Source organism: Mercenaria mercenaria, chromosome 3, assembly GCF_021730395.1.
Source record: "Mercenaria mercenaria strain notata chromosome 3, MADL_Memer_1, whole genome shotgun sequence".
Classification (NCBI taxonomy): Eukaryota; Metazoa; Mollusca; class Bivalvia; order Venerida; family Veneridae; genus Mercenaria; species Mercenaria mercenaria.
The window spans coordinates 13,844,155-13,859,498 of record NC_069363.1 but is presented as its reverse complement, the minus strand read 5'-3'; the positions used below and the strand labels follow the sequence as shown (position 1 = coordinate 13,859,498).

At 34.2% G+C, this 15,344-nt stretch overlaps 1 protein-coding gene across 12 annotated transcripts in view; it reads right to left on the bottom strand.

Annotated features, from left to right (window-relative positions):
- Positions 1-15,344, bottom strand: part of LOC123525401 (cAMP-specific 3',5'-cyclic phosphodiesterase 4C-like) — an 831,602-nt gene that overhangs the window by 300,271 nt on the left and 515,987 nt on the right. Inside the window, exon 1 of one of the 12 annotated variants that reach the window (XM_045304438.2) lies at positions 2,863-3,323. The exons of 10 other annotated variants lie outside the window; for them this stretch is intronic. The gene's annotated coding sequence lies outside the window, so the exon portion shown is untranslated. Of the gene's footprint in view, positions 1-2,862; positions 3,324-15,344 lie in introns of those variants that run through there. One more of the 12 variants, XM_045304431.2, reaches the window with a different exon arrangement.

The following is a 15,344-nucleotide window of genomic DNA, read 5'->3' as shown; positions in this document are numbered from 1 at the left end:
AAGGTCAAAAGAGTTGCAAGTGGCCATAGTCCTGTAAGGTCAAAGGAGTTGCAAGTGACCATAGTTCTGTAAGGTCAATGGAGTTGCAAATGGCCATAGTTCTGTAAGGTCAGTGGCCATGCATAGTTCTGTTAGGTCAAAGAAGTTGCAAGTGGCCATAGTTCCGTAGGTCAAAGGAGTTGTATGTGGCCATAGTTCTATAGGGCCACAGAAATAACAAGTGGTCATGCACAGTTCTGTAAGGTCAAAGAAGTTGCAAGTGGCCATAGTTCTGTAAGGTCAAAGGAGCTGCAAGTAGCCATAGTGAGTATATTCAGTTAAGTCTCTGTCTTGAATTATCAAGATTAAATCATATAATTAGACATATAAAGTAGTGTAAAATAAAATCAGTATGCAGACATTGCTAAATTAAATTTATAAGAAATGTTTTAATTGTGAATAAAACCAGGCAGTATTATTTGAAGCTTACTTTTAATGAATTACGTAAAAATGTATTTAATATCTCCCAATTTCCTAAAGTAACCATTCACACTGTTTGTATATTTTCTTCTTAGCTCATAGCATTTGGCATTTTCATTGGGAATTCTTTCAAGGCACATGCCAGACATGAAATTTTTGCATCTTAACACTTCATTTGAGAGGAGATCAAAGGACTCTAGAGGGAATAAGAAATGGCTCTAAACACAACTTCCTAATTTAAAGAAATACAATTAGTTTTACAGACAAAAACATCATACTCTCCTTCAAAACCTTGAAGAGAATGAAAAGGATAAGTAAATGATTGTCAGATTAAATCATCAATTTACATTTTTTGATGTGTAAACAACATACATATAAAAGTTGCCATTTTTAGTAAAATCTATTTATCGATTTTAATTTCATCATTTTATGTAACACATAAACATGTTTACACAAAAGTGTGCACAATATCATTTCTGTAAATTTATAGTGCAACAAGACTTTTATTTCAAGCAGACCTGAGACCATTTGTCCAAGCAGTGTATAAAACTGATACAGCTCTGTAATGCTTCATCACTATGACAACTGTGTAGGAAGTTTCATCACTGGAATCCTTTTTAAGTGATGGAAGAATTGTGCAATGGACCAACTGACCAATATTACTCTAAACTTCTTAATAGTGTGGTTGGGAGTTTCTAAAACTATTAATCAGTACCAGCATAAGAAATGCTGTTTCATCTTTTTTTTCTGTATTTTCTGTGCAACATTAAGTATTCTTCAGTTTTAGCTAATTAATTCAAAGATTGTGGATGGATTTTTCAATCAGTCCCTCAAGAACAATCTTTCCTCTAAACAACCTACTGTAACAAGATAAAATCAATTTATGCAAGAATATCAGGAAAATGGAAACTGCTGTTTTCTTATTCCTCCCTACAGCTGGTGAACAATGAAACATAATTTTCCAAAATGCTAAGATGTTTAGATTTACATGTATACAAACTATCAAAATGTGCACCAAGAAGATAATAGCTCTCCATGGTGTTCATTTTCTTGAATTTCTCACATTAACTTGTGTTTTGTTATATTTCTGGTAACCTAAAGTTCACTATAAAAAAAAATACAGACAAAGCTCAGCCAACTTTGTTATAGAACACTGGTGCCCCACGGTGCTTCCAAAATTCACTGTATGGTTCTACATTGCTTCTTGACAATGCAATACTAAAATACTTTGGGCTTGAAGTGTGAGTCATCAGAAGGGGGGTGGGGGTAGATATTATTAACCATTAATTTCCAGAAACCCTAGGATGTAAGAAACTGAAAGAGTGAGGGGGCAGATGGAGTACAGAGATAAATTCCAAATTAAACCCTGCATGGTACAGAGTAACAATCCTATAATGTTTCATGACTCTATGCCAAGTATCTTTTAAGTTACATGCAGCCCTTTATGCATAATTTTGACTGTCAAGGGCCATACCTCTGTGTAAAGTCCCAAATAAACACCAGGTGCACAAATTCACATACTGAATAAGAATTCTATAATGTTTCATGACTCACTGTCAAATGCTTTTTGAGAAATGCACATCATGAATTCAGCTGGGGACAGGGTAGACCAAGTCAACAACCAATGTGTGGTCCTATATATAATAGAAGGAATTCAGTGTCTATAGCTAAAATTGTGCCATAATGCAAAAAGTTAGCTGGCATCCAAATATATCCTGATTTGGATATTGGTCAATACAAATAATTGTTTGAAATAACCTGACCTATAAAATGATGAAAAATTAGTTGTCTTAACTACTTAACATAAAGAAACACGAGCACCACCTATGGGTGTGATCGCTCATCTGCAAATGCAAGTCAGTATGTAAGAAAAGAGTTATAGTTCAGAATTTTGTTATAGTTCAGAATTTCTAAGTACAAAAAGGGCCATAATCTGACAAAATGCAGGATAGAGTTATGGTTCTTGGCCTACATAGTCACCTAATGATGATTAACATGTGTGCAAAGTTTCAAAGCTGTAACTCTTATTGTTTTTGAGAAAAGGTGGACCTAAACAAAAATTTTAACCAAGAAACTCAAATTTTTTAAGTACAAAAAGGTGGACCTAAACATATATTTTACCTGACACCAATGATCAAGTGGCGACAATACCTCATGGATTTTTTTCAAAAATCAGACAAGGTAAAAAGTCCCTGAAGTGTTACGTTTACGAAATTTTTTTTTTTATATTTTCTTGTTATACTAGTCAGACCCAAAAACTGAACTTTCATCACCATGGTGGCCCAGGGTGCCTAGAGGAGCAAATTTGTCCATTCTTCCAGTCGTAGTGAAAAAATAAATTTTCACAAACCTAACAAAAACATTAAAAAAAAATACTTACATATAATTTATAATTATACTTACTGAATGCAGAAACTTCCTTTTATTTTTTCTCCCTATTTTAACTTTTATTAATTTCTTATTATTTGTAATCCACTTATAATATGTATCGGAATTCTCACAAAATTTATTCACTGATCTTTTCCCAGTTCCAAAATAGATTTCTAGTTACATTAAAATATAACATTAAAACAGCACGCAAAATCAAAATCTGCATTATTGAACACATGTCAGATGCAGCACATATAAAATTTCACAGAATTTCACATTTTTATAGAATTATATATTTTTCCCCTTTTATTGCACAACATAAGAAAAGAGCATGAAACTTGCATACAAGACACTTTACTTATACTTATATATTTTTGTTTATATAAAGAGTCAGACATTTAAAAATTTATCTGGAAAAAAAAAATGATGTCAACAAAATACAAGACACTTTACAAGAATTTTACGGCTTATCTCCAGTCAATAATGAGTTCTCAATCAGGAATCACTTCCACAATAAGATATTAATTTCCTCACAGGTAAGGCTCTATTTCACAATTGAATCAATTCAGGCATCATATTTCCAAGCAATATTCTCAGAAAACCAAAAAAATATTCATATGTGATAAAAGGATAAAATATTCCATTAAAACATTATAAATCCACAAAGTACATCATTCAATCACAAACTATTTTTTCCTTCAAGTAAACAAGGCATTCACACCAACATTTTCTGCAACTTTGTTTTCTGGAAGAGAAACTCTCTGGAGAGAGATTAAGAGAGAGAACAAAGTGTGGTATATACAACAACAAGTAGGTTTTATATACAGTTTTATTTTTCATGTGAAGCAATGAACAGTAAGAGTGACTGTAAGCTACTTGTTGCCATAACACTTTTTTTTATTGTACATTAATATTGCTTAGAGTGTTTCTGAGGATGTGTTTTTTGTTAGTTTTTTGTTCTCAGTCTACGGTAACAAAATAACATGAAGTCATGGGTATCAGTGCCACCTCATGATCATAACTGCTAGTCTTGAAAAGTTCAGAGCTTGAATTCATAACATGAAATGTCTGTTTAACGATTTATCAAATTTGTGAAACTTGCATTTTTAACAAATTTCATTAACTGCTTCATTAATTCAGGTGTTAATGTGAATCTTAAAAGGGCCTAGTTTATCAAACTGTATAGAGAATTATAGAATGAAAATGTCTAAGAAGTATTATTTTCTGCTGCCTTGTAGTGTTTTCCATAATTATGAATTTTTATGGGTGGGTGTGTGTGTGTGGTGTGTGTGTGTGTGTGGGGGGGGGGGGGGGGGGGGGGTGAGGGGCTGGTGTTTTTGGTCATAGCCTCAAATATAAATATATATACAAAATTTATAAACCTGACATACATAAAATTATATTGATATTGTCTGAACAGATATTATATACTTGCAATGTAATCTTCCCTTACCGAGGAAACATAATTTTACTGGTAAATACAGAAGAATTTGACTGACAGGACTCCCAATTTACATCCTGCACAAACCTGACATTTCAAAGCACAGCATACTGACTAACCTATCTGGAAATGTATTTCAAGAAATAACGATTCCATATTAAGTGTTTTCCCAGGGGTTTATTTTACGACTGGGGGAAGAGGCCCCAGCCTGTCATTGGGGGAAGAAAATAGTGCGCAACGAGCAGTTTTGGGGGATTTTTTCACTCAGGGGGGAATTTACAATTATGCATAATAAACACTTTAAACTATGTTTTTATTACATATTCTTGCAACTTTTAGCAACTATACACACTGTCACTTAGCAATAGATGGACTTGCACTAATGTTCACTTATCATTGTAACAAGGTGGGTGGGGAGAGTTGAAATGCTCAAATCATTCAATATTTAAAGGTCACATGCTTTTATTCACAAAAAATGCTTTAAAATAAGAGTTGCTTTTGCAAGAGTCATCATATTATTATTAAATGCATACTTTTGTTGGCTTTTTATTTCAATTGTACTAGAAAATCTTGTAAGAAAGGATAAAAAAAGTCCGAAAATCACGATCGCGAAAACGTGTGACAAATATGAAAAAACGAAAGCAAACATTAAAAATTCTTGATAAAATACTCGTTTTAAATTTCATCTTTTCACCAGAACTATTCCATACTTATAATATCTGATTACTTAAAACATTTATATTTTATTTTGCTCTAGCAAAATACGTCGGCAAAGATAATAAATTTGCGTAACGGCCGACCGGCTTATTTAATCGAATCAAGCACATAAAATAATTACTTTAAATTAACAACACATATTACACAATACAGCATAAGCTGTTACCGCTAATTAACAAGAGGTACAAACACGATAATCTGACTCTGCATTGTTAATCAATCATCTATATTACATACTGATGATAACCACGTGTCAGTCGGCGCGTGGCGTGATTGACATCTGTCAGTAGCTAATTAACATACGACGCTCCGCCTACTGTCATACTTACGCTGGTGTCGACAAACAGTATGAAGTTCACTGGGATTTTGATTGACAAGGGGCAGAGCTTTCGAACTCGTTACGCATCAAAGAGTATTACCGCGAGACAAGCAGACGCCCACGGCATATTATGTGCGGGTCAGATACGAGTTTTTATCGATTTTCGCTGGTCAAAACCGGAACCTCGGGTCCACTGAACGCTCTTCTAACATTTTTCTACTATCTCTAAAGGTTTTCACACCCATTGAAAATTGTGAAAGACCGTCTGCAATTGTGAACGGGTCCGATATTCGGTCGGGAAAATCGCTGGGAGTAATCTCCACTGCTTTGTTTACGATTTTGGAGGGGGGAATTTCGGACGTAGGGGAATTTCGACTGCGGTAGGGGAAATCCTTGGCTGTGGGGGAAATCCTCGGCTGGGGGACGAGGCCGATATTCGGCCTCTGCTATAGAATAAAAAAAACCCGTTTCCTATTATATGAAGATACTAAAAGCTTCTAAGTGTACTTGACTAGCTATGACACGGAAGCAAGTAACTAATCTCATCTTTGTATTTGAGAAGCCGTTTCTGAACAATAACTACAAGGTTCTGCAGGATCAAAGGGGTAATCAGAGGTCATAATTCCGTAATGACAGACCAGACAACAAGCAATGTTTTTAGAAATAACAAGCTAAGGTCCTGTTAATTCTATATATTAAGTGTAGGACAATAAGTCATCATATTTCAGTAACAACAAATATTTAGTTTCTGTAAGGTCAATGGGGGAGAAAATGATAACTGTCTGAAAAAAGACACATAATAATCAGATTCTGTTTGTTTCAGAGTAAGATTGAAATATTTTTCATGAGTGATCACCAGATGCAATATTTTCATGAGCAGCATATAGCCACAAGTGAAAATGTAAAATATGATGTTCATGAATGAAAGATATTTTGATCTTACATGTTAAACAAACAAATATTCTTTTTATCTCATGGTTTGCCTAAATTTACCCATTTTATAGTTTTTTAACAGTGAAAAAAAATATATATATATAATTATATATATATATATATTTCACTCTAATATTTTGAAAATTCAATTTACAATTTTAAATGTACATGTTATATACTCGACATCACTAATCTTGCGTCATCACTAATTTCGGGGTATTTGAGTTTCGATACCTACGTGGTGTTTACATGTCAAAGTTTGTGACCTATTTTACGCTAGCTTGCGAAAAACGTTCTTACCTGCAGTTACCATGCTAAGTATCTGCTAATATTTATTAAAAGCGTATTTTTGCCCATCTATTGCATAAAAATTCAAAAACATTCATTAATTAAGCAAATATCTGCAATGTTTACAAGTTTGTCTACCACTCGTTCAGCATTTGTCCTCATTAATTATGCAAATTAAGTCCCGCCTATAGATTAGAGAACACCAAATTTTATGTAACATCCCCAGCTAGGCAAAAATGAATGAAATATCAGTATTAGGTGAAACATCAAAAAGTCTACGGATTATAAGGGGTGGGAGGGGATGGGGACCCTGCGACCATTCCCTCAAAATACACCCATGATACATAGCAGTGAATTGGAACATGTTAGATAAGTATCAGATAGAAAATATTCAGTAATAGTACAATTCTTAGGCTTCGATACATTATGACCACGCCCGCAACCTTGTGGTTTACTTGCAAAATATCTGGTGTGTACACTGCCCAGAGAATAACTTCATAGTGCCATTGTAAACAGATGATATAAAACCTTCAAATTGGCATTTAATGACTTCTGAGTGTTCCTGTTAGTTTAACTTAGATAGCTTTTCAATGTTTGAGTAATATTTAGTGCTTTTTAACCTATGATAGTTTGATTGACACAATTGTTGACCTATACGGTGAAATCAGTGATGTGACAAATCAGTGATGTGACGTCACATGATGACAATGGCGGACTATTGTTGTTCGAAGTACACATGGATGTCTCTTGGATGATATCTGATTTATTTTCACACAGTTATTGATGCATATGACATGAAATATTATGGTAAAGACAAGAAATACTCTGTTGTGTTGTTTCTTACTTCATGTCGTTACCTCAAATGTTAAGTACCGCAACATTACAGATGGACGGTATACACATTTAAAAGTTGAAAAGTTACTGCCAAATGTTGCAAAGGGTATGTACATCTTACACTGTCCATGCCAAAGTGAAACCTATTGTCAGAGCAATATATAATCACCATAACTGTTAACCCTTTGCAACATTTGGCAGTTGTTAATTGCATTCAGTGTTAAATGAAAATTTAATAGTGTTACAATCAAATCTATAAGAAGATCCTTTGGAAACACGGAATGCAACGAACCAAAATAATAGCAGACTCTGGTTTGATTGAGTTTATTCATGAGAGGTAATGAGAAGCGTCCCCTAGCTCCCCACCCTAGCCCTGGCATAAGCAGAATTCTATTCACACAAGTATTGAATGGACTTCAATGATACCAAAGGGCCAGAAAATATAACAAGCACTGAGTCCAAGTAGGGGAGACTTTTTACTTTAGATAGTAAATAAAATCTAGAAGATCCTTTGGAAACACAGAATGCAACAAAGTTCAGTTCTGCAGAAATCTGATCAAATTAAAATGAAGTGAGAACTACTCGTGTTATTTTTTGGTGGTGTAAGATGCAATTCTATTAACTTGTCAGGTTGTAAGTAAAATAATTATCTAAATATAAGATCATTTATTAGATTTTAAAGTGATCAAACTTATGCAAGATATATTTATTTAATTTAGACTCTATTAATTTGTAATTTATGAGATTTAAATATTTCTAGGCAAGTAATTTATCTTACACAAGTGTAAACCAAAATTTGCTAAATCAAGTAAGATTAATGACATGAATTATTCCATGTGCAAAATAGAAATTCAGGAATAAAGTAACACTATTAAACTGTAAGTCAGGTTTAATTAATGAATTACACAAAAATTAAGCAAACACTTGTTTTTATTACCTCAGGTTTCATAAAATCAGTCAGATCTATCCATTTGCATGCATTTTCCTCTACCACTTTTCATCTGGCATTGTCATTTGATCCATTCAAAATTCTTTCAAGGCACATACCAGACATGGAATTTTTTCATTTTAACACTTCATCTGAGATGGGATCAAAGGTCTCTAGAGAACTTTTAAGAAATAGCTCTAAAACACAATTCCTAATAAAAAGATACAGAATCAGTTTTAGTACAAGCACAAAACCTCCAAAAGAATGAATGAGATTAATACAATTTTGTTTGGTTGAATTTTACTTTGATTTATGTTTTTCCTTTTAGATTTGTAAATATCTATTATAAAGGGGATTGTGGTATTTTTTCAGTGAATTTAACATTAGGCCTCACCAAATTAAAAAGTTGTTCATCGGATTTGCCGCTCCTATATTTTCAGAAACACAAAAAAAATATTTTTTTTGTTTTTGGCTTGCGCTCGCCCCATTGAAAAAAATCAATCCAAAATTTTTTGGTGCGCTACTTTTTACGGACGTAAAAGTGTATAAATGCTTATACTTCCAGTCCCAGATTGTTCTCAAATGGATTTTAATCAAAATAAATACATACTACGCACACATCGTCTATAATAAATCATAATACTTATATTTAGTTGCATTAAAGCTGTACATAAGACATCATGCTCGACTTTTCTAAATCAGAGCTTTGCCAGTAAAGGAAGAAGCTATTAAAGTACAGAGCTATTGGTCATTATATAAAACTTAATTAAAAATATTCTATGTTAAAAAGGGGCATAACTCCCTCTAGATTCAGACTTAAGAGTATTGTTTCTCCTGGTGTAGACTTTGACAGTAAATAACTGTTCTAAGTTTGAAATCAGAAGCTTTAATAGATCTAGCAACACTCACATAGATATTTGATGTATCAAAAACTTTGTAAAGTCAGCTAAGAATGCTACATTTTCATAGCAGTAAATATTCGATTCGATATTTGATTACAGTGTACTGTATGACAATGTTATTACCTTTTTTCACGAGTTCGCTTTGTTGTGCGTCTGCGGGTTAGATTTTCTCAATCCCTGGGGACTTACTTTTTAATTTAAAAGGGCTATACATTCTATTTTAAGGTTTTTATTAGTCAGTCGAGAGCCAAATGAAGACAAATATATTTCTTCGCTCTTCGCTCGCTCATGATTTTCTCAAAAACCAAACAAGAGGACCATGATGGTCCTGAATCGCTCACCTGTTCCCACATGACCCAGTTTTGGGTCTGACGTCGTTTTTTTCTATTATTTGACATAGTGACCTAGTTTTTGAGCTCATGTGACCTAGTTTTGAACTTGACCTAGATATCATCAAGATAAAAATTCTGACCAATTTTCATGAAGATCCATTGAAAAATATGGCCTCTAGAGAGGTCAAAAAACTTTTTTATTATTTGACCTACTGACCTAGTTTTTGAATGCAGTTGACCCAGTTTCAAATTTGAACTAGATATCATCAAGATGAACATTCAGACCAACTTTCATACAGATCCCATGAAAAGTATGGCCTCTAGAGAGGTCACAAGGTTTTTATTATTATTTGACCTACTGACCTAGTTTTTTTGATGGCACGTGACCCAGTTTCAAACTTGACCTAGATATCATCAAGGTGAACATTCTGACCAATTTTCATGAAGATCCATTCACGGGTATGGCCTATAGAGAGGTCACAAAGTTTTTCTATTTTAAGACCTACTGACCTAGTTTTTGATTGCAGTTGACCCAGTTTCAAACTTGACCTATATATCATCAAGATAAACCTTCAGACCAACTTTCATACAGATCCCATGAAAAGTATGACCTCTAGAGAGGTCACAAGGTTTTTTCATTATTTGACCTACTGACCTACTTTTTGATGACACGTGACCCACTTTCAAACTTGACCTAGATATCATCAAGATGAACATTCTGACCAATTTTTATGAAGATCCATTCAAAAGTATGGCCTCTAGAGAGGTCACAAGGTTTTTCTATTTTTAGACCTACTGACCTAGTTTTTGACCGCACATGACCCAGTTTCGAACTTGGCCTAGATATCATCAAGCTGAACATTCAGACCAACTTTCATATAGATCCCATGAAAAATATGGCCTTTAGAGAGATCACAAGGTTTTTCCATTATTTGACCTACTGACCTAGTTTTTGGCAGCACGTGACCCAGTTTCGAACTTGACCTAGATATCATCAAGGTGAACGTTCTGACCAATTTTCATGATGATCTTATGAAATATATGGCCTCTAGAGAGGTCACAAGGTTTTTCTATTTTTAGACCTACTGACCTAGTTTTTGACTGCAGGTGACCCAGTTTCAAACTTGACCTAGATAGCATCAAGATGAACATTCAGACCAACTTTCATACAGATCCCAAGAAAAATATGGCCTTTAGAAAGGTCACAAGGTTTTTCTATTATTTGACCTACTGACCTAGTTTTTGACTGCACGTGACCCAGTTTCGAACTTGACCTAGATATCATCAAGGTGAACATTCTGATCAATTTTCATAAAGATCCCATGAAAAATGTGACCTCTAGAGTGGTCACAAGCAAAAGTTTACGCACTAACGGACGCACGGACGGACGACGGACGCTGCGCGATCACAAAAGCTCACCTTGTCACTTTGTGACAGGTGAGCTAAAAAAATATTTAAATTATTTTTTCGCTCGCCGCCTCAAATTTTTCAGAAAAAATCCGATGAACAACTTATCAATTTGGTGTGGCCTTACTGTTTAATGGTCTCAATATATATCAAGTTAACTACAAAATTCAAAGCAACTTATCTTTATATCGATATAATTACATGAAAAGCATGCACATTATTAATTTTGTATTTTCAATTTCAGGTAGGAGGAGAATCTAAACTAGTTCTTCCTTTTTTTTCTGATCCAACCTTGGAACCATAGCACTTCCTAATTTTCTATGAAACTATACAGCTGGTGTATGAGGCATTATTCTTGAAAATGCTACAGTTTAAGACTTACATTATGTTATATAAATATACATCCTGTATCCCAGAGAAATAAAAATAATGAAAGCATCCTTTGTTAGTAACTGTTGTTTGTTTGACTTGAAGCAGATCATAGATTTCTGTGCCTGAGTTTCTCTGAGGTACTTGTATTTTTTTTATAAGACTGGTTAAACAAAGCCAAGCTCAACTGCTGTGTGGCACTAATATGAAGGAATTTTTTCTTTAACAAAAAATGTACGAGTGCATGGAAGTGCCAGTGCATGATTCGGAAGCTTCTGAAATAACCTAAATCTACAAAATGAGAAATAATAATAATTGTTTTATTATAAAGTAAAAAAAAAAGAGTGATTCTATATTTTATCTACTGTTTTAGATTAAAGGCATATTAAATTGAAATAATTTATAGCAAACCGTGTTTTAACACTATTTATACACTCGGGCACACAAATAATTTCACTCAGGCTGTGCCCTCGTAAATTATTATGCCCGATGTATGACCACCCGACTTATAACCACCCATCGTGCTATAAATTATTTCTTAACTTAAGTTGAAAAAGGGGCATAATTTTGTAAAAATGCAAAGTAGAGTTATGGAATCTGTGCACTGCGCATCAGCTCATGACAGTGGACAATTGTGTGAAGTTTCAATCCATTCCCATTAGTGGGTACTCAGAGATACCAGCTTACATACAAAAACTTAACCAACAAGAGCTGTCTCCATAGGAGACATGCCCCTGATGGCACTTTGAATGAATAGTTATGGCCGATGTTAGAGTTTAGGACCTTTGACCTACTGACCTGAGTCTTGCGCGCGACATGTCGTCTTACTATGCCACACATTCATGCGTAGTTATTTTAAAATCCATGCATGAATGACAAAGATATGGACCGGACATGCCCATCATTGCACTATCATGAAATATGACCTTTAACGTCTAAGTGTGACCTTGACCTTTGAGCTATGGACCTGGGTCTTGCGCGCGACACGTCGTCTTACTGTGGTACACCTTCATGCCCAATAATTTTAAAATCCACGCATGAAGGACAAAGATATGGACCGGACACGCCCATCAATGCACTATCATGAAATATGACCTTTAACGTCTAAGTGTGACCTTGACCTTTGAGCTACGGACCTGGGTTTGCGCGCGACACGTCGTCTTACTGTGGTACACATTCATGCCAAGTTATTTGAAAATCCATCCATGGATGACAAAGATATGGACCGGACACGAAAATTGCGGACAGACCGACAGATGGACAGACAGTTCAAAAACTATATTCCTCCCTTCGGGGGCATAAAAAACTGCTAAGTCAAAAATGGGGCATGATTTTGTAAAAATGCAGTGGAGTTATGGAATCTGTGCACTGCATGTCATATCATCACAGTAAACAAGTGTGTGAAGTTTCAATCCATTCCCACCTAGTGAGTACTGAGATACCAGCTTACATATAAAAACATTAACCAAAAATTTCTAAGTCAAAAAAGGGCCATAATTTTGTTAAAAAAGCAAAATAGAGTTATGGAACCTGTGCAATGTAAGTCAGTTTATCACAGTGAATATATAAGTGTGTGAAGTTTCAATCCATTCCCACAAGTGGCTACTGAGATAAAAACTTTACCAAATCTCAGGTGCAGATGCATTTGCTAGTCGAATAGCACTACCTTTTCTTTGAATAGTCAAGCTAAAAAGTGAAAAACATAATAAAATGTTGCTTAAATGTGACTGACCACCTTTAAAGGGCAGATATTTTTCAAGTCACTTTTTACGAATTCAAGAACACCTTTTAAAGAATGACTAAAATATAGTTTAGTACAGTAGGTCAATTTATCAAGGATTTTATAAAATACCTGCTTGTTTAAACAGGTATTGGCTCCTATGAGTGACTACCCATGCATAGTTAATAGGGTGGAATTTTTCAAATACTAATTTTCACCAAGTTTAGCATAGAATTGATGACATCGAAATATGATAAACAGAGAAAAGCAAGTGTTAGATGCTAGCAGAAAAGCATTATTACAGTTTGTATTCTCTGCACAATGTTTTTGGATTATCATGCAAAATTCATCTGTGTGTCAATAAACCTGTACCACTGGTGACTCACAGTGCCCATATTTAATCAAGTTTTGAGAATAAATATTTTGTCTAAAAAGTGTGAATTGTTAAGAATGGACTGAAAAAAAAAAACAGGAATTTTTGAGTACTTACAGAATGTAGATTTTCCTTCAAGTTTTTCATATGAATATACAGAACTGATTTCTCAGAAGTTGTTATCCACTCATGTGTACTTGTACTAGATTTTTCACAAAATTCAGTCACCAAATTTCCCTCAACTTTATAAAAATATTTTGCAACTTTAAATTCCAACAAAAGTCTTCCCAAGTAATACTAATCTGCATAACAGAATAACCAGCAATTTAAAGTTCAATTAAGTAATATTTCACACATGTTTTCCACATTATTATATATATTTTTGTTTTTGTTTTATTGCACAACCATGTATAATCTGCACCTAAAATGCAGTCCACTTTTTCCAAAATATAATTTTTTTTTTTTTATCAGACCATTTAAAGCTTGTCTGAAAATCTGATGTCAACAAAATACAAGACACTTTCCATGAATTTTACGGCTTATCTCCAGTCAATAATGAGTTCTCAATCAGGAATCACTTCCACAATAAGATAATATCCTCACAGGTAAGGCTCTATTTCACCAATCAATTCATGCATCATATTTCCAAGCAATATTCTCAGAAAACCAAAAAAAAAAAAAATTCAAATGTGATAAAAGGATTAGATATTCCATTAAAATATTGGTACGAAGCTAGAAATAATGCTTTAATAACAACATAATATATATTCCACAATATTCTAGTAAGTAAACATTTTCTGCAGGCAGTGGAACTCTCTGGAGAGAGATTACAAGTGCCTAAATAAGAGCAAGTGAGGATGTTGATGCAACAAGTTTGACTGTCATATAAAGTGGTACTTTCGTTTGGGCGGAATTAAATTTTTCTGTTTGCACCTTACTGGAAATCCATATGGACAACTGTTAGTAATTTCAATGTGAGTAAAGTGCAAGATACAGAAGACACTCCAATTCCAGAAGCTTCCCTGGTTCTTAACATGCCAGGTGTAAATTTAAGCCTCTTATCTCAATGTCAGCAATTTTAGTTGGAAAATTTGAGGCTCAAATGCAGGATTACCACTGGGCCAATGTTTTAAGATGTATTGCAAGGGCTAGTACACTAAAGTTTTAAAAGGAAAACATATGTATCTTATACATACTTAACTACATTTTTTGTAACTAGGTTGAACAACTTAGTCAATAACAAACACGTAGTACAAAATTTATGAAGTAAATTACAAACACATAGTACAAATGTAACTAGATTGTTATAACAAGTGTGTGACAAAAAAATATGTTGACCGCTAGTGTATCAAAGTTGTACAACCCTCGGGTCAAATGAAATATATTGGTGTACCAAGGTTGTGTAACTTAAGGTCAAGTGAATGATACTGGTGCACCAAAGTTATGTAGTCCTTAGGTCAAATGAAAAATAATAGTGAACCAAAGTTGTATTACCCTTAGGTTGAGTGAAAGTTACTAGTGTACAAAAGTTGTGTAACCATCAAGTCAAGTGAAAGATACTAGTGTACCGAAGTTGTATAACCCTCAGGTTAAGTGAAAGACTCTAGTGTACCAAACTTAAGATTATTACCCTCAGGTCAAGTCAAAGATAAAAGTGTACCACAGTTGTATAGCCCTTTAAGTCAAGTGAAAGATTAACTAGTGCACCAGAGTTGTACAACCCGAGGTGAAAGATAATAGTGTACCAAAGTTGTATATCACTCAGGTGGAGGGAAAGGTACTTAGGTACAAAAGTTGTGTAATCCTCAGGTGGAGTGAAAGATACAAGTGTACTAAATTTGTGTAACCCTTAAGTCATGTGATAGATACTAGTGTACCAAAGTTGTATTACCCTTAGGATGGGTGAAAGATACTAGTGTGGTAAAGTGTATGACCAAGAATAACAGTTACTT